Below are 19,077 nucleotides of genomic sequence, written 5' to 3' on the forward strand. Positions count from 1 at the left end.
GGCTCAAAACAATCGAAATTATTAACAACGCTTTACAATAAGGAAAGATATGTAATTCACTATAGAAACTTAAAACTTTATATGTCACTTGGAATGAGATTGAAGAAAGTGTATAGGGTATTAGAGTTTAAACAATCAAACTGGCTAAAGAAATACATTGATTTAAATACAGAGATGAGGACGCAAGCTAAAAATGAGTTTGAAAAAGATTTTTATAAGCTCATGAATAACTCGGTATTCGGAAAAACAATGGAAAATATTAGAAAGAGGCAGCCCATACAATTAGAATGTGATCCTAAGAGGGTAGAAGCATTAATTGCTAAACCTAACTTTGATTACAGAACAATATTTAGTGAGAACTTGTGTGCTATACATATGAAAAAAGAGCGATTAACGTTTAATAAGCCAATATATGTTAGTATGAGTGTATTAGAACTATCAAAACTGTTAATGTATGATTTTCATTATAACACGATGAAGCCGAAATATGGAAACAATATATTTATGTTATATGGACACCGATAGCTTTATATATGAGATTGAGACTGAAGACTTTTACAAAGATATAGCAGAAATAATTGACCAGTTTGACACGAGTGAATACAAGGAAAATAACATATATGGACTACCACTAATAAACAAAAAAGTAATAGGTAAGATGAAAGATGAGAATAAAGGTAAGATAATGACAGAGTTTATTGGATTGAGATCAAAGATGTATGCTTATAGAGTAGAAAATAAAGAAAAGAAAAAAGCTAAAGGAGTAACTAAATGCGTAGTTGCCAAGGAGTTGCAGTTTGATGATTATAAAGAAAGCTTATTTAAAAATGTTAAAACGTATAAGGACATAAACCTCATTAGAAGTTATAAGCACGATATATATAGCATAACCGTTCATAAGCTGGCACTAGATTCCTCGGACGATAAAAGATATATAGCACGAGATGGTATAAATACATTAGCTTGGGGTCATTATGGGATAGAAGAGGAGTAGATATAATTATATGTAGTGTAGTTTTAGCTATAAGTTTTAGATGTAAGTTTTTATGATTTTAAATGTCATAAAAGCATATTCAATCGTACTTTGGGGTATCCTTCTGTGTTAAAGTGTAATGGTCAGTGGCGGCTTCATAAATTTTTTGGCAGTTAGGGGGTGGAGGGGGAAAGTGGGGCAGAACCTACATATCTCCCCTACTGAAGATCAAGTCCAAACAGCACACAGATATTTCTTGGACGCCCAGTAGACGTTATTTACACAACTATCGGGATGTCCATGCTAGTCCCACTTTTGACAGAAGACATCCTGCATAAATTTGTATTTCCGCTTACTTCCCAGAGACAGGACTTCCTGTGGGTCATTTCTGGGTTCTTGTGGGATAATCACAGGATGACTTTTGGGGATCCAATTATTATCCCATGAAAGACAAATTAGTGTGAAGTTCCGTTGATATATCCATTATTCTTAAAGTTTCTTCTGTGAGCCTAAATATCCCGGGACAAGAATGGGACATTTCTGACATCCTGTGGACATGTGCTATGTGGAAAAGGTGTTATATTTCTATGATAACAAGATACAAAAATAATAATATGGTAAAGAATTTCAAGTTAACTGGAGAGATGGGTTGCAGGTTCGATCCGATGCGAACTGTGTTTATGGTAGTCAACTTCAAAGCAATGAGTGTTCTCAAGTTTCTTCCGTTTTCTTCCAGATTTTCATTGCGCTAGTTTTTTCATAATCATTTTCTTTTACTAAGAATACGTTTCCTTTAATCTGAAGCACATAATTGTTGAACGTTAAACCAGGGCCGTGCCGTAGAGGGGGGCCACGGCTCCGGGCGCCGAAGTAAGGGGGCGAAAAATTCGGCAGAAAACAGGAAAAAGATAGGAAAAATTGCTTGGAATATATGTATGGGGGCGCCGCCGTATACTCTCGCCCCGGGCGCTGATTTTCCACGGCACGGCCCTGCGTTAAACTATAAATTTCATTTCATTTCATTCTGTTTGAAATTCACTAACTATAAAAATAAAGGTAGTGCACAAAATTGAAAGACTAGTTACTATTCTAAAGCTGATGAATATGTATGAAATATGTTAAAGAGGAACGAAATAAACTTACCAGTATAAGGATATACGGTTAATTAAAATCTATCTGAAGACGATGCGACTATGAGACGATCGTTTTACTAATGTCTTATTCCTGATGGACTTGATATTTATATAAACTTGTTTGGTAAAATTCCCAACAGATATAGGAGATATCACAGAAACTTTGATTTTATTATGAAAATTTATGTTTCAAGTATTTGTCCAATATGTTTTACGCGTCATGCATTTTCTCTTTTTCTTATCTGATCACATTACGTATAGTATCATCTGAAAAGTTAATGACAAAGTCCACTGAGGAAGTGATTAGTAATAGATTGGATGTATATACAATATGTGGTAACTTATGCTCCTCAAAGTTGATGTTTCAGTACGATACTACATAGCAGTGGTGTGGAATAGGAAATTGGAAGTTTACCTTTTAGTAACTATTGTGCCGATGCTGTGTCATCAGTTGTAGCTCAGAATATTTATTAAATGAACGCAACCAAATGGCGATGAAACTGATGCACAACACGGTACTTAACTGAGAAATTGTGGTTGAATTTAAATAAAATTCAAACGTTTTAATTTAAGAAAATGACTAGTTGTGGGAAATAGGTGAGAGAGAGAGAAAGGATATAACTAGGATAAAGGAATGAGCACTACCCTAATTCCAACGAAGCTGGCGTCGTCCTGGTCATCTGGAACGATGAAGGGTTTGCCCTGGAGGAACCTGGATGTTCTGGTATTAACCAACAACTGGAACTCAATCCTGTTGGACTGCTAGGGGCGTCGAACTCTCTTTGTGATACGTCTCTGCGATAATGCGTCTTTAGGATGTCCTCTTACACTTTCATTCCACTACTCTGCTGACAAACTCAAAAGTGTCTGTGGCGATGAACCGGCAGAATGGTATTCTTTGGATATGGAGCTGGTTGTCCTCCAATGGTGGGATCTGCTTGCCTCCGGTGATCCTGCATCTTCCTCAACTTCGTGGCGAATACCCCTTGTTGTTGTGTCCCCCTTGGTTTTGTGTCGCTGAAGAATGATGACTTTGGAGTTCAAAGTATTGGGAAGTATCAGGCTATTGGGAAGTATCAGTATTGGGAAGTAGTTTAACAAATATGTGTAAACAGAGGCTATCTGGGAATGTACAATCTTGATAAAAGTTTTCTTCCAATGAATTTTAAGAGAGTTCCTAATTCTGTAAAACATAGTCGCAATTTAAAAAGTAATTGAATTTGACGAAGTAATTTAAAGGTTTAAACAGTTATCTCACAGTCATGTCACTCTGATTACACTGATACTTCACACTATAGCATACGTGACACTTTTTTTTTTAAATAATGTGAGTAGATTCTTAAGGAAAATGGAGTAGCATCTAGGGATAGTTGACAGTGTACTTTTGAATTCAAGATATGTGACACTTTTTTGTAATATTTTTTTAAAAAATTATCCTTTGGACAACTCTAGTTGGACCCAAGTCCTAAACTTCACACATTTGCTCTTTCATGCAGCTGACCTCAACGTCGGGAAGAGTATGTGGCTGAGAGGGAAACATTTATCATTTATTTGATCTCCCATCATCTGCACGTTTCTCACCTGCTCCCCAGTTGCGAATAAAGCTACCAAACTCGGGTGGGAGTCTTGATGAAGGATGAATAACACTAGTTAACAAAGTTTTTTTACATAAAAGGAAATACCTGTTCTTAAAGGAACTTTTTGCGCTGAATTCGAATATGCACTCGATTTTTCTCCATCACGTACGATTTTCCCGTAACAGACGGATTTTCGGGAAAATCCCTCAAAAATTTCCCTTTTCGTTTATTTTACACCCCAAGATCTTGTCCCCTTGCATATACTAACATAGAAATTATACCTAAGTATACTTTGATTCATATTTAACAAACCCTACAAGTTTCGTAATAATCGCTTTATTCTTTCTAGAGAAATAGATATGTTTGTATGTATACTATGTGTACTGTTTATTGCACCTTATAGTAATGCTTTCAGATCTCTTAAGTTGAGGTAAACCGTTTTGCTTTATTACCACAAACACATATATAAAATATAATACAATATAATTTACAAGTGTGACAATTTACAATAAACAATAATACAAATGTACCAAAAGGTCATGAAAAGACAATCAAAACTATCACAATATATGAAACTTCCATTGGGTTACAAAAACGTACACTACTTCCTTCTTTTGTAAGAAATGTTGCATTCTCTAACAAGACCCCAACAATAGTCCCCCATCATTGAAGGATCCCATCGTCCCTGGTACCTTTTCTCCATTGCCATTATATCTTGGTGGAATCTTTCCCCCTGTTCGTCGCTGAGAGCACCTAGGTTAGCAGGAAAGAAGCTGAGGTGAGAGTGCAAAAAGTGGATTTTTAAAGACATCCTACAACTCAACTCTTTGTATTTCTGTATCATGTCCTGTACGATTTCTGTGTAACTCTCAGCTTTGTTATTGCCCAGAAAGTTGCGCACAACACATTTAAATGCTGTCCAGGCAGCTAGCTCAGCACTGTTTAACTTGCTGTCAAAGCTATCATCAAGCATTAATTTCCTAATTTGGGGACCAATAAACACTCCCGCTGAAATCTTAGCATCACTCAGGTTAGGGAACTTATCTCGCAAATACTTGAAACCTTCACCAGATGTGTCCATGGCTTTGACAAAGTTTTTCATAAGTTCTAACTTGATATGAAGTGGTGGTAGTAATATCTTATTAGGATCTACCAAAGGAGCGTTTTTGACGTTGCATTCTCCAGGTACGTAATTCACTCTAGGTTCCCATTCCTTCACTTCATAATGTTTGTCATCAGCTCGGCTATCCCATAAACATAAAAAACATTGGTACTTCGTGTAACCGCACTGCAGTCCTAATAAAATACCAACTACCTTGAGATCACAACATATTTGCCAACAATGGTCCTTGTAATTTGTAAGATTTAGCAAAGTTGACATGGTGTCATAGGATTCCTTAATCTTCACTGAGTGCGCAAGTGGTATAGAAGGTTTTTTATTTCCATTATGAAAAAGGACAGCTTTAAGGCTGACCTTTGACACGTCGATAAACAACCTCCATTCTTCTGGAACGTAAGGAATTCCTAGCTCCGCCATCAACCCATTTATATCCGTACATACGCACACATTATCTTGCATTGAGAAATAGCTTGAAAATTGAACATGCCTTTTCCTGTACACTGATATGTTCGTTTCTGCATCCAATAAGTTCCACTGCTGGAGCCTTGATCCCAGAAGTTCCGCCTCTTGTTTTGTCAGGTGCAAATCACGGACTAGGTCATTAAGTTCACATTGCCGGATGAAATGTGGCTCGCGAACACAGTCAGGGATGAACGTTGGATCCTTGGATGTACATGTTGATGTCGATGGTTCATCAAGGTCATGATCATCATCAGAGTCTTTTGGTCATATCTCTTCCCAGTTGGTAGGGGGCTCGGGAAGTGGAAGTTCATCCCCGTGCGGAATAGGTCTAATTGCATTACTATCAGGATCAATAAACAGTGCATACAGTATACATACAAATATATTTATTTCTCTAGAAAGAACAAAGCGATTTTTACGAAACTTTTAGGGTTTATTAAATATAAATCAATGTATACTTAGGTATAATTTCTATGTTACTATATGTAAGGGGACAGGAGCTAGGGGAATAAAATATCTGAAAAAGGGAAATTTTTGAGGGAATTTCCCGAAAATCCCTCTGTTACGGGAAAACTGTACGTGATGGAGAGAAACCGAGTGCATATTCGAATTCAGCGCAAAAAGTTCCTTTAAGATCAGGTGATTTTTCTCATGTAACAAACAAAAAGTTTAAATTTGTTAACTAGTGTAATGGATATCTTCTGATAATGATGGAAGTGCCACATTCCGTCTTCGTTTCTATTTGAATCCAGTGTTCCATTTATTTTTGTATAAAAATCTTTAAAAACAAACAATATAAAATGTTGCATAAAGGAATCTGCATCATTTCATTTATCGGTTGGTTGATAGATTTTAAGCTTTATTGTCCAATTCAGCATCGATGATATATGCGACATGGACCTACATTTTAACGTGGGATTAGAACCGCATGAGCTACCACCTGGAATTGAACTCTGATCTCCGCGCCGTAGGTGTATATCCTGACCATAGTGATGATTTCAGTAGGTAACCCGGGGAATATTACCTACGGAGGAGTCCCAGGACTTTGCTACGTCCCTGCTGTTCATACTTTGAGTGGCTTTGAAACGTTCCAAATCAGTAATTCCTAACATCTTTTAGTCATATTCGATCTAGGTCTCTCTAAAATCATGTCCCCCAAAATAGTATGATGTTCCCCCACTATAAGCATCTTTCCTACTTGCATTACTCATTCTGTTCGATGGGTTTGAGATTGAAAAGAACAAACATGAAAAAATTTAGTAAAAGGCTTTAACGGTACAAAAAAAAATAACGTGACATAAAAAACATAAATAAAATGGAATCAAAGTTGTAGTTATTTTTTTTTAATCTGGTGATGCAACAAAACACATTTTCCCAAACAGCTTAATATTACTGCACTGGTCATTGGGTATCTCTAGAAGGAGTGGTGCTGGCCCCTTTAATTTATGATTTTACAAACGGATTTTTTTTCCTAATTCGAGATAGTGTATATATTGGTTTGTTATGTGCAGAATTTTGGAATCATTCTTATAATTCATATTATTTTAATGTTAAACACAATTTGTAAATAGAAAAATCCAACTCCGTTGTAAAATCATAAAATAAGAATTCTCTGTATTTATATAAATATGTAAATGTCTGTGTAAAAAAGAAAGCATATAATATTAGTTTATTTTTTCCCCATTACTTTTCGTTTATAAATTATTTGACGTACCTAAGTTAGCAGCGCCATTTTAGATTTAAAAAAAAAACGTTAAAAAAATGACGTTATAATCCGTATCTCTCTTGTCCATTACACATTAAAGACAGTCAACGGCAAGACGTTTCGAATCAAAATGTCCCTGTTTGGTATTGGTGACAAAGAATATGTCATAAGTTGTTTCAAATCTATTTTCATATCTTTTGTTGTGCTTTCATTAGTAGCTGAGATAGAATATTTCCTTGATGTTAGTATTCTGTAACTTTGTTTGTACTTGTTGCCACCTTAACACTAATTTGCATGACTGCACTGCAGTAGTTTTCAAGTTGAGTTTTTTTTTTTTTTTTTTTTTTTTTTGATGCTCTCAAAAGAGTTCCTCATTCTTTTTGAGTAGCTCTTCCACAAAAGTATCTCTGGCATCTTTTTCTAGCTTTACAGTTTGAAGAATATCTTCCTCAATGTTTGGAGACACAGAAACAACTGAACATCCTACAAATAACCGATCTTCTTCAATGTCAAAGGGATTCATGTAACCTTCAAAAGCTTCTATTACTCTCAATAATCTTTGTGCCCTTTTTCAATTGCTGATCTTTCTGTCGGGATGAATAATTCCTTTTCTACTTTTGCTACCAGCCATATGTGAAGTTGCTCCTAACATTTCTGAAAGCATGTGTATTGTTGGTATCCATCTTTGGTATGCACCATAGTTCCTTTTGATTCCGGTTAACCCTACTCCACTACCTCCAGCACCTGCTCTTGGCTTTGCATACCTGATGAATGTTTCTCCCATGATTTTGTCTACACCTGTTCTACACCCTGGCACCTGCTCCTCGCAACACTGAAAGCACTCATTTTTAACAGTTCCTTTGCCCGTGGGTGAGTATGTTCAATGTTCGATATCATCACAACTGAAAACATGGTAGTATATGGGCTTAGTTTTGAACAGAGTAGCTAAAGAACAAAAGTGACATTAAATGTAAATACTCTGCATACAGATAAAAGTCATTTTTCTTAACAGCTTCATGAAGTTGCAAAACCAGCCACACATGATCTACAAATGACACCCAAAACTGAGCTGTTTTTCCAAGTGATCCCCTTTTAACTTCTTGTCTGAAATCTTGATATTCTTTACAAAAGTGAACAACTTTTTCATTCTACATGATCAAATTAATGCTGTCATAATTGGGTTCTAAAATTGCTTGCTTAAACTCATCATACAAATTCTCCAACATATCATCTTTTTTATTAAACTGAAACGTTTTGAGAAGCATTCTTTCAAGAGCCTCAAGAACTAGTTTACAGCAATGAATAGCTCTACTGTAGTTCTTGCACCTTCATTGATCCCGATGTCATTAGTCCAGCTTCTATCACGACATCATCTAAACCTGACCCAATCATTTTCTTCCCTATAACAGAGAAATAGGCACATGTTAAACGAAAGATGAATAAAAGAAATATGTGCTTCCTGTATCCAAAGAAAGTTCCAAATTAATGGAAATGCTTTCATGCATAGACCTAAGTCAAACTTTCTGATTACATAATCTTACGCAACAACTTGAGAAGCTTCAAACGCCTTATACAGAGCGGTTCTCAGTACTATCGGATATTCAACTAATATCCTGCTTTCTATTGCACCAATGTCTGTAATTTTTGGATATTGTTAACACAAATGTATAATGTATACATTAATGTGATATTGTCTGCGTAAAATAGTCACAAGTGCTGCCAGTATCCCACGATTTATACTGTATGTAACCTATCCAGAGCCGTAGCTAGAGATTTCGACGCCCGGGGCGAAGTAGAAATCGGCGCCCCCTACACGCACCTCCAATCTTTTTTTTTTATGTATATAGGCCAAACAGAAGCGGCTTTTGTTGTTACGCTATGTTGATTTTTTATCAAGCTGCTTGGATAGACCATTGCAACATCCAAAAGCGATCTTTATGTACTTTTTTTTTTTTTTTTTTCAAATAAGAGTTGTTTTCAAGAGACGGATTTTGGACTTTTTGTTAAACTTGACAAAAGTACCTCTGGTTGGTATACAGATCCACTTGGAGATGAATTATGGAGATTTATAGTACAACTATTTGTAACGATACATACTATCAATAAGAACTGAAATTTCAATACATTAGAAACTATGTGCTTTTAAAATGTTCGAATTACAGCATTAATTTCCAGTACTAATTGCAAACTTTTGTAAATTTAATCTGTATGTGACCACTTAATTTCGATTGTTTTAATATAAGCAATTAAACGAGTTGAATTTGTTAATGATAGACTTTCTTTTATTACTCTTAAGGGTCGGTTGGTGTGATATTTTAAATGTACATGCCCCAACAGAAGATAAGGATGACGATATAAAAGTCACTTTTTAAGAAGGGTAACCGGTATTCTACCAAGTCCCGCGATACTATATGAAAATTCTATTAGAGGATTTCAATGCAAAGATAGGACGACAGGATATTTTCAAACCGGTTATAGGGAAAGAAAGTCTGCATAAGAAAAGTAATGACAACGGCGTTTAGTTTCGTGAACTTTGGACTATCCAAAAACCTTATCGAGAAGAGCTAAAAAGTTCCCACATAGCGACGTTCATAAATATACATAGACTTCGCCAGATGGAAGAACACACATATTGATCACGTTTTACTAGATAGAAGAAGACAGTCCAGCATAATTGATGTTCGCTCGTTCAGAGGACCTGAGTGTGACACTGATCACTATCAGATAACAGCGATAACAAGAGAGAGAGATTATCTTTGAATAAAGAGAATAAAGAGAGGTTTAGTTTAAAGAAATTAGAAGAGAACTAGGCTACAGGGGAATACCAGATTGAAGTGTAATAGATTCCAGTATGTAGAAGGTTTTGAGAGCACTAATGTTGAGAATACTGGGTTCAAATTAGGGGCAGCATTAAAATTTCGGCAAGAGAAAAATTGGAGCATTCGGAAATACGTAGGAACAAATCATGGTTCGACGAGGAACGCACCAAACTAACGGAGATGGAAAAATAGGCGAAATTGCATTGGCTACAAAATCCGAACGATATAACTAAACTAAATTTCGTTGACATTAGACGGGAATCTTAAATGTTTAGAAGAGAGAAACGCGATTTTTGAAAAGCTTAAATTAATGGACTTGAAGATAATAGTAAAAGAAAAACAATTCGAGACATATATAAGGGAATCAGCAAACTTAAGAAAGGGTATCAACCTCGCGCGTATATAAAGAGAGACGACGGAACAATTCTTACAGATACAGATAGCATCTTGAATAGATGCAAAGATTTTTTCAACGATTTGCTTAACACGCAACCAAAAACTACGTGGGATATGCACCGATGGGCGTCACTTGATCCAAGGTAGCTGAAAAATCTCCCTTTGTTTTCAGGGCCTCCTGAGAGCAAGGACTCAATTTTCTAGTGTCGCACAATACGTGATGCCACTCGTATCGCCCGCCTATGGAAAATCGAACACCTCAAATACTCGTTCTCTTTTACGACCCCTTTCTGGAGGTGTACTCGTCCCCTTTTAGACCCCTTTTTAGGGGTATACTCGTTCCCTCTTATGAGTACTTTTTTCAATCCCTATTTTAACATAGCAGAGATTACTTAATACAATGAACATATAATCCAATCAGAAATTACACAAAGACTACGAACACAAGTATGCAACATAGCAGAGCTAATAAAAGACTATGCCAACCCTTATGTAACATAGTAGAAATTATATAAGACTACGAACACGTAGCAGAGCTAATAAAAGTGTTTGGCTTATTTTTCCAAAGGAAGATGTGAATAAGAAAAAGCACGTACAGGAATTCAGGAAATAATTGTACGAATTTGTTTACCCTATTTGTTTTGTTGAAACCATTAGCTATATCGGCTCCTTTCATCAGTGGGGAGCTTTAGTAATTCTGGAAAATTCTCAAGATTAAAGCTAACAATGTCAATTGTCAAGCATTGGCACCTGACGGCTTGTCGAAATTTAGCGGAGGTTTTGAGATATGAATTTTCTTACTATCCTTTTCAAACCATCTTTTACTCCGAGGGAAACACTTGTAGCTCATTAACAAACGGTAGTTAATTACAAAATTTGAATGTGCATTTGTGCCAAAAACAATAAAAGAAATATGGTTAGAATGAACCAACATGAATAAATTTGTGTAATAAATGATTTGCTATTTTTTCGAAAGGTATCTACAGAAAATATTAGTCACTGTCGAAAAAGGTCGTATAAAATGCATATAAATTGTCCAATTTATAATTTTGCTTAACTAATTTTCAATCTGAATAACTCAATATAAATTTCAATATAAATTTCAATGAACTGCGTACAGTTTTTATTTTATGGTTATTTGTGTTAATGGGTTTTCAATACGAATAATTCAATGTACCAGACTAGCACATATAATAAACATACTGTAGTATTTTTTTCTGGTACTGTATATTGTTGTGACTACTCTATATACATTATTTAAAAATAGCTCTTATGCCATTGCTTATTAAAATTTTACAATGAAGTATTACTAGAATCCTATTCTCAAAATACAACAATCACACTTATATTCTGTAAGTTGGCCACTTTTCAATGGAACCGATGGTGGCCAACATAGACAGGTTTCACTGTACACGTTTTTAATGAGGAGGTGATACCTTTCTTGCTGCATAGGTGGTGATACCTTTCTTGCTTTCAAAGAGTTGTAATGTATAAACTACTTTCATTTTTTAAAAAGAAAAATATATTTATATTTCTGAGTTTATAATTTTGACTGAGTGGTGTGTTCGCTTCATTGGTGTTCCTAGTGCTGAACTACTACTACTACTACTACTACTATGCTTAGTGGTAGAGCATTCACCTCTGGTGCTTGGGGTCCCCGATGCGATCCCAGTCCCCCCCAAGTGAACTTTGTGGTGGACAAACACCGTGTGTATGGGTTTTCTCGGGGTTCTCCCTTTCCTCCCAGTTTCTTCATTCCACCATTTCATTCATTTCTCATCCTCACCGTCTCCTTTAGCCTAACCGGCATAACCGTGGGACGTAAAACTCAAAGATTTCATTTCATTTCATTTACTACTACTACTACTACTACTACTACTACTACTACTACTACTACTACTACTAATAATAATAATAATAATAATAATAATAATAATAATAATAATAATAATAATAATAATAATAATAGTGTTGCCCACGAAACGAAACAAGCTTTTGCAACAGAAAGAGATACTCGTATACGAATCATGGTCCACGGATTTCCTCCAGGATCTAGATATATTTGCTTGCACATGTGACAACGAAACACATCAATCTAAACAACTCTCACCCTAAAGTTATACAGAAATCAGCACCATTGTATATTCTCCGTGGTGAGACAGCAGATTCTCTCGAGACGAGACGGTTCTAAATCTCGTTTCGTATACAACACATTATTATTGTTTTAGAAGTGTTCCCAGTCTTAATCTATAACTTGTTCATGCATTTTTTAACTATATATACAGCCAAAAAAAATATCGTGTAATATTATGTTCATCTATATCTGTAAAGATGAAAAGAAACTGCGTGTGTTTGTGTGTGTGTGCCTTATTTTAACTTGAAAAATACTCGGAAGCACTTTCTATGATCTTCTCAAGGATCTTCCATCGGAAGTAGGACATGCCGACTATTTGTGGAATGTCCAAAAGGGAGCGTAGACGAAATGGGGGAAAAGAAGAAAAAGAGTTAAAATCTTTCCGAGTGAAATAGAAAGTCCAAAGAAAAATAACAACAATCATCAAACCGTTAGCCATTTCTCTGTTCCTTCTTAACAGTTGTTCACTAGCAGCGAAAGTTCATACAGTTTATTGGTAGTGTGTAACATCAGTTCTATTCTGCAAGCGGTCGAAGAATTTGAAACCATTTTGTTTACATAGAAGTTTCTTTACAAATTAAGGTAAGTTGATTATTTTATTATTTTTTTTAAAAAAATCAAATTTTTTGCCCTATTGTGCTGCCATTAGGCCTATTTTAAAACATAGGAAATACGAAAACTTCCTCCTTGGTACAACGTTAGCGTTCGTACTTTCGAAGCGGCAGACCAATGTTCGATTCCCGATGGGATCTCGTTTGCTCTGGATGCTACGTTAGGCTAAAATCCAGGTCTCATGAAGCCTCGGTTCTGAACGGGACACTGAAGTTCAAATCAGTCAACCATACTAAATACAAGTTCAATGATTTTTTTTCTACGCCACAAACTTACTTGGTCGGGGATCGAAACAAGGATCCCATGCACCAGAAGTAAGTGCTCTACCGCTGAGCTCCTATAATCTTTTAAAAAGGGGTAGTCATGGATCATTAAAAGTTTAAAGAGGACTATTTCTGTTTGACGTGTTTTCAGGAAAAATAAGGAAAATAACTTGACAGTTACTCTCGCTATATAAAATAAGAAATGCTAGCTGATCAATGTCTAGGGCAAATCGCTTCACCTATAAAGTTTCTACTTGCATAGGATTTGTAACTTAAGGTGCCACTAAGGAAGGATTTTTGGAAATTCGAAGTGGAAAGGGTGAAATAAGGGTTGCAATTATTATTATTATTATAAGATATCCAAATCTCTGAATTTTTTAAGGTTAGATTTGGAGTTATTATTCCGTTTAGCACCGAGGTTATATGAGACGTGAACTTATAGCTTGGCCTGGTATCCGAACAACATGAGATAGAACCGAGAATCGAACCCGGGTCTCCCATATAACCACAAAGGAACATTTAAAGATACACAAATCATTACAAATATAATACTTCAATAATAATGAAATTAAGAAAAAAATCGGGTCATAAATTTTGTAGATTAATTTACCAAACGAAACAACAAAAATTTTCTAGAAGAGTTCGAGAAAGAATTCTTCGAAAATTGAGACGAAACGAGACTTCTACAAATTTCACATTCTCGTCTCGTCTCACAGGCAACATTAGTTATAATTCTACAACGTTATTAGCACATATCGATAAGAAAATGTCCAAAGATGAGACATACACAAGTCGATCGATTTCATTGAGAAAGTGTACAAATGTATAGAGAGTTATAAAGTTTTTGGACAGTCCAGACCAGTGATCGAAGTGAGACGGTATGTGGTGGTACGCCATACCGACTCTGGGTTTTCAGTGATGAAGGCATACCGCCTCTGATTTATCAATGATCAAGACATTATTGGATTGTAAATACTGAATACCTTTAATAAATCCGTTTTTAGACATAGTAATTGACGAATAGCTTTGCACGTAAAAAATACTTTATTTATTATGTAGAAATAATTTCTAAGTTGACAACACCGACATTTTTAAAATCTTTTTGCTATCTTTTGTTTCTTTTTAAAATTATGTGTCTTCAGAGAAGTTCATCTACTTTATATTTTGATGTGCCATATTGAATTGTTTCTTTGTTATGTATGTGTGTATGTCTTCTTGCCTTAATGCATATAAATGCCGTGTTTTGAGCATGGGCGAATCTAGGGGTTATCTACTGTGCGGGACTGATCCTCCGGGAGTTTGGAATACCTCTCAGTCAAGTGGGAAGTTGGGGGTTTTCCCCTAGGAAATTATTATATTAAAAACTTGGTTTTTGAATATTTTCCTGTATAATTCTCCATAATACAACATAAGGGTATATTTTCCCCCCAGAAAGTTGTTGGCAAGGAATCAAAGTCTCTTCATGCCTCCCCCCCCCCCCCCGCCCAGTAACTACAGAGAAGCTCTCCAATGGCTTTCATTTATTATATAAACGAAATGCAATCTTTTAGGCAACATACCGTCACTGTATTTCAGCATTTAGATAGCCAGTATGTGAGGTCAAAATCGTAATAAAACATACCACCCCTGCTTTGTTTCCACTTCGAACACTGGTCCAGACCCAGTGGATCCCCTGAGTATTCGAGTCGCTATGAAAGAAATGAGCGCTTTCTAACTGTCCTCAATGTTTTTGTGTTCGTATCCGTCATATTGGATTAATCAGAAAATTAAACAAGATTACTTTTTATGCAAGACCTTAGAAACAAATGATCCATTTGCAGCGATTTTTCTTTTAAACAAAAGTAGCAACCCCCATACCTTTGGTGCACGGAGTTATGGTTTCCATTCCCGGAGGGAAACACTTGTAATTTGAAAAGTCTTATGGTGGTTCAAATCCCATCTTAAACTGATGGTTTACATCCCATATAGTCTTAGTGCTGAGAAGGGGAGCTAAACTCAAACCAACCAATCAAGGAGGTTTCGACGAGAATCAATCCCGCATTTCCCGCACAAAAATCATGAACGTTAATAACATAAACACGCTGTCTACTATTCTTTTTCTTTTCAGCATAAGTATTTTACAAACTATATTTTGGATTCATTAGACTCGCACAAAACACATGACGTAATTCAGTACAGGCACGTCTTTTCTACAGAGAAACTATAACTGTAATTTGAGTAGGCAGCAATACGTCAGATACAATTGCGTTTGAACTACTACTACTACTACTACTACTACTACTACTACTACTACTACTACTGATAATAATAATAATAATAATAATAATAATAATAATAATAATAATAATAATAATAATAATAATAATAATAATAATAATAATAATAATAACTTTTAACATGGAATTTCTGATTGTTATTGCTTTCTCCAAAATTTGGAAATCCTTTCAGAAAAATCTTGTATGGATATGTGACAGAATCTGTCACGGAATTTGTAAAAGTGGTGAGTGCGTCACCCTTAGGAGATGATAAAGAACAATACATACAATCAGGTACTTAAGAGTGAATTTTTACATGTACAATACATAAATAAATAAATAGTCTGTAAAAAGTATCAATTATTATCGGAAACAAACGACAATTTCAATGCCATGAAAATTCGATTTCCTGATTCGAAAAGTACGCATGAGACTTTACGCTACGTCCACGTTTCATATAGCCTCGCTGCTGAACGGGACGTTAAACTTAAAATCAACTCAAGCTCATCTATGCCACTTTTTTCAACTCGATCTTATCTATCGGTTGATATATAATAGTAATAATAATAACTATTCTAGTTAAACACAGGGTTCCAATCCTCCCAATGGCTTAGACAACATCTCACTGTATTTATCATTCTTTTCCCAAATTTACCACGAGCTCCCTGGCGGCTAAGCGGTTAGTGTGCATGTCCTTGGAATGAGAAACCCGGGTTCGATTCCCAATGGGAGCTCCTGTGGTTCGGATCCAACATTAATCTGTAGATCCGCGTCTCATATAGTCCCACTGCTGCAAGGGACGCTAAACTCAAAATTCAATCCCAAATTTGCCATTCTTCCCCAAACTTACCTTTCCTCTCAAATTTATCATTCTACCACTCGAATTCACAATTCTGTCTCCAGATTAAAATATTATACGAGGGCTATCCAGAAAGTAGATTACGTTTTCGTCTGTGTCCGCTAGGGGCGGGGCTAGCGCGGCCATCTTGGGGTCAGAGCGTTGCGCAGCTCAGTCGGCATCTAGCCGTGCTAGTGAGAGGTTCGTGCTGTGCTCCGTTAAGATACTGTGACGGTTTGAAATGTCTGCGTTAATTGAAAATCCCGCGAGCTGCGAGGTGCGTGCAGTAATAAGGTTTCTGACAGCAAAAAACTGTAAACCGATAGAAATCTATCGGCAGCTGTGTGAAGTGTATGGGGACAACATTATCACTGAAGGTGGAGTGCGACAGTGGGTCATAAGATTTAAAAATGGCCGAACCAATGTTCACGACGAAGATCGAAGTGGGAGACCCAGCAAAGTGACTGCCGAACTTGTCGAAAAAGTCGATGTTAAAGTCCGTGAAAATCGAAAGTTCACAATAACGGAACTTTCTTTGAGTTTTCCACAAATTTCGCGAAGTTTGTTGCACGAAATCATCAGCGAAAAGCTTGGTTACCACAAGTTTTGTGCAAGATGGATTCCAAAAATCTTGACAGAGGACCACAAAAATCAGCGAATGGCTGCAGCGTTGCACTTTTTGGACGCCTACAATAAGGATGGTGACTCTTTACTCGATCGCATCGTTACTGGTGACGAAACATGGGTGAAACACGTGAACTGTGAAACGAAATTGCAATCAATGCAGTGGGGACACACAGGTTATCCCCAAAAACCCAAGAAATGCATGCAAACAATGTCGGCAAGGAAGATGATGGCGACTGTTTTTTGGGACAGAAAAGGTGTGATTTTGGTGGACTTCCTGGAAAGAGGCACTACAATAAACGCTCAAAGGTATTGCCAAACTCTGCAAAACCTCAGAAGAGCAATTCAAAACAAGCGCAGAGGAATGTTGAGCTCTAAGATCTTGTTGATTCACGACAACGCCCGGCCCCACACGGCAAATGTCACGCGTGAAGTTCTTGAATCTTTTCAGTGGGAGTTGTTTCCTCATCCGCCGTACAGTCCCGACCTGGCACCGAGCGACTTCCACCTATTCCCAGCAATGAAGAAGTGGCTGGCTATGCAGCGTTTTGATGACGACGAACAGCTGCAAGAAGAGGTAACGAAGTGGTTGAAGTCGCAGGCGGCCGAATTTTTCGACGAAGGAATTTCCAAGCTCGTACATCGCTACGATAAATGCCTTAATTTGAATGGTGACTATGTCGAAAAGTAGTATTTGTGTGTGGCTTTCATCTGTATATAATAAAATTTGTTTCCTATACTTTGTTGATTTTTTATTCCAAAACGTAATCTACTTTCTGGATAGCCCTCGTAGTTTAACGACTCACGATTATGCCCTTTTTTCAAAAGGTGACGAATGATTAATGAAAATGAAGGATTGTGAAATTATTTTTTGTGTTCTTCAGCTAGGAATCGAACCCGGAATCACATGCACCAAAGGCGCATACGCTAGCCACTAGACTAGTGGGGAGATTTGGTAACTCACAAGTCAGTGCACGAGGCCGTAGTGCTACAGTGAAAAGCGCCTACTTCAGGTGCTTGGAGTCCTGGTTCGATCCTACCTTTATGGTGGACATAATCATGTTCGTAGATTTCGGCGAGTTTTCTCATTTCCTTTCACTTCCTTCATTCCACTGTTTTATTCATAATTATTTCTCGTCTCTCTTAATCTTAGAATATGATCATAGCAAGTCACATTCAAAAATTGAAAAAAAAAAAAAAACAGTGCATGTATGTCTATACTTCAGTACTGTACAGATTTTTTTATGGTTCAGAGTCAAAAATATAGCCTTTTGTTTAAAATCTACGGTTTTCATGATGAATTGCACTCTGGGGTAGAGATGCAAAAAAGCCGGCTTTTTTGAATCGATGGTTTTTTTCACATAAAAAGCCGGCTTTTTTGGAAAAAAACCGAGAATTTTGGAAATTTTGGCTTTTTTCATTTTCATGATTTTTCTATCCAAATAGCTTTCTTATAGTATATTCTATAGTTAGATAAGATTTCCACGACCTGAATGCCATATTTAGCTCTGTAATTCACCATCAAGATGGATGGAGCACATATTTTACGAATTAAAGCTAACATGAAGAATGTAGTATTTGAGGGCAATTTTACAGGTTATTTAACTTTATTTTAACTTTTGAGTTATCGACATTTTTTTCCTTCTCTAGATCATTTTAGTTTGTCATCCGTGTTTCATTTCTAAGAGCTTAGTACTCCAGCTTCTAGCACGAAAGTTAAACTTACGTTTTTCTATATATCCGTCAAAGCATACGTTTTTCAATATGTCCGTCAAACCGTATTTGCACATTTCTGTTATACTGTAGTTGTGCAATGATTTAGCAATAATTTTCCAGATACAACCTTGAATACCAATTTATACAAATAATCAATAGCGGATTTAGAAAAGTACTTTGGGAGGGGTTTCTCTGATTGTTTCGTTTTCTAAAAAGTCCTAATTTTATTTGGGAGGTGCTTGAAATTTATGAGTACAGGCATAACTAATATTTCATTTCGTTTATATGTTTAGCAATAATCTTCCGGATACAACCTTGAAGATCATTTTATACTGAGAATCAGTGGCGAATTTAAAAAAGTGTTTTGGGAGGGGTTTTCTTACTACTAATGTTTAGTTTTTCTAAACATTCGTAATTTTTATTTGACGGGAGCTTAAAGTTTATGAGTAA

The 19,077-nt window shown here is 36.2% G+C and overlaps 1 pseudogene across 1 annotated transcript in view; it reads left to right on the forward strand.

The window, feature by feature from the left end:
- The first annotated feature begins 12,701 nt into the window (after positions 1–12,701).
- LOC145693066 (glucose dehydrogenase [FAD, quinone] pseudogene) overlaps positions 12,702–19,077 on the forward strand; it is a 43,189-nt pseudogene continuing 36,813 nt past the window's right edge. The window contains exon 1 of the transcript XR_014132707.1: positions 12,702–12,901. The product of XR_014132707.1 is annotated as a glucose dehydrogenase [FAD, quinone] pseudogene (transcript). The remainder of the gene's footprint in view (positions 12,902–19,077) is intronic.

The sequence above is a fragment of the Thermobia domestica genome, chromosome 8 (assembly GCF_964235325.1).
Source record: "Thermobia domestica chromosome 8, izTheDome1.hap1.1, whole genome shotgun sequence".
NCBI classification, from domain to species: Eukaryota; Metazoa; Arthropoda; class Insecta; order Zygentoma; family Lepismatidae; genus Thermobia; species Thermobia domestica.